The following is a 2,500-nucleotide window of genomic DNA, read 5'->3' on the forward strand; positions in this document are numbered from 1 at the left end:
AGCCTATGTGTGTGTTTGTGTGTGTGTGTGTGTGTGTGTGTGTGTGTGTGTGTGTGTGTGTGTGCCAGCTCACGGTCACATGACCTGAGTCAGCGTGTCACTCAGCAGGTTTCACCGAGACTGAAACACCACAGAGGAGGAACAAACAGCTGATGACTACACAACACAACACAACACAACCATGAAACTATTAAAAATAACATTTAATGTCATAATAATTGATAAACTTTCATTAATTAATTAAAAAAAACACTTAAGTTAAAACGATCACAACAAGAACTGAGGAAACAGAGAAATAAAATAAAATAAATCAACAGAAACCAGGAATCAGAAACCTGAGTTGTGGTTAAATGACCTTTAGACACCAAAACCTGGTCAAGACCGAGACCAAACCATTACTCAGCACCAGTCTTCATAATAATCATGTGTCTTGATATTTACATTATTCCTCCTCAGCTAAAAACAAAAGATGATTGGATCTAAAATCTAAACCGTTTTTAAGGTGAGACAGCCTATACAGTAGGTGAATCGATATCACTATGAAACTTTCTCAGTTTGTCATGTAGCTACATGAAAACTAAGAAAAAATGTATTGCAAGTTTTCTAAATTTTAAGTTTATATATGCAAATGAGGTGCTAACTCATTAAATATGTGCCAATTTGCATATATGGCCAAGAACAGAATCCCCAACATCGGATGATGCCAGATTCAAAAGCTTGGTTTCATTTTGTTGATACATTGTGGCTGCGTCCTCTTATCAGCCCATAGCCTACATCAGGAAATACAGTCTACAGTCATAAAAAAATGGTATAAAATGTACTTTAAACCCGGTTATGAATGATACATCAACAAACCCTTCTGTAAGAAGAAGCAGGATATATAGAGAGGAAGAAATGTGGAAGGTTTAGTGAGTGTACGAGAGGGAAATGGTTATTTCATATCTTGGTGTGTAGGAAAACGGCCTGAAAATTCTGTATTGTAAAATTTAATACATTTTTATTTGAAACTGCTATTTACAAACACAACACCTAATCAAACCATTAGTAATAGACATCCTAAACACATGACTGAACAACACAGCATGAAGTTATTCATATGTAGTCCAGCTCGACTGTACAACGAGTATTAGGGTTACATTTTTCACAGACTTTGAGAATAAAGGCATAATATTTTAACCTGTTGTTTTAGAGGAGGAAAGTTGTTCAAATGAGGCCGTGGAGCGTTTACTTCAGAGTAGGTTTCACAAACAAGGAAATAATTAATCCCTTGGCTCATCACAACCACATTGTCGGCTGTATCAAGACTTGAAAATGCATCTATTGACAGATCTACTTCTGTTTCAGGTAGAACAGCCAGCGTATCCACTTCCTGATACAATTACAACTTTTCCCCTGTAAATTTACAACTTTATTCTCTAAGTCTGTGAAAAAATGTTTTTTTCTCAATTCCCTAATACTCATGCGACCGAGACAAGACCAGGACCTTGACCATGTGGTGTCAGGACTCGACCGTCACTGACAGAATAATCAACAAACTAATTAAAGAATATAGCCTAAATAAATATAAAGACCAATAACTATATTAAAATCCAGACTAAAACTGCCGGGTCTTCAGAACATCAACTCCACAGAGTCGGTGGTGGTGGAGACCAAACATGGAGGTGAAACAGGAAACGCATCATCATCTGCAGCTGGAACACCTGTTGTGTTGTGTTGTGTTCACTGTGTGTCGTAACTCTGTACGTCACACTTCTGACGCCTCCAGACAAAACCTTAAAGTTCATGTTTTGTTCAAAGTCGCTGGAGCTTCATGATCCTATAGCGCTCGTTTCTCCCACGCAAGTTTCCAACCTGAATGCACCTGAGGGGGAAACCAACTTTATAAATAACAATGATGAGATGATTGCTGAGTCAGCGTTACCATGGAAACGGGAGGTGAGCTATGACAGACTTTAAGTTAATGTCCTACTGTAAATTACACCTGTTACACAAACTGCAGAGTTTAAAAACAGATTTATCAGCGTCGTCGAGGCTGCGTTCAAAAGTCCAACTCTGTCTCTTTAGCCTACTTCCTCTTCAAACTAATAAATGATTTTCCTTAGAACTTATAACAATAAAGTTTTTCCATGTAGCTACAAGCTCATAAATCAATCAATCTAGTCCTTTATCCCGCTGTGACTTTATGGGATGTTTAAATCCTGTGTTTTGGTGATACAGTGTTTTCCTACGGGCCATGAACGTCACACAACACCACACTAAAGTATTTGTCGTGATGGATTTTAACAGAGTTTCACCATCTGTGTGTGTCTGTGTGTGTGTGTGTGTGTGTGTGTGTGTGTGTGTGTGTGTGTGTGTGTGTGTGTGAAACACCTTTGTGTCGTGTGTTTCCCACTTTTACATAACACACAGGTCGGGGGGAAGTTTCCAGCTCAGTGCCACACAAACACTCACAAAAACACACACACACACACACATCAGAGTCATGTGACCCTGTGACCTG

The sequence above is a fragment of the Trachurus japonicus genome, chromosome 24 (assembly GCF_045865225.1).
Source record: "Trachurus japonicus isolate A0001 chromosome 24, Traja_1.0".
Taxonomy (NCBI): Eukaryota; Metazoa; Chordata; class Actinopteri; order Carangiformes; family Carangidae; genus Trachurus; species Trachurus japonicus.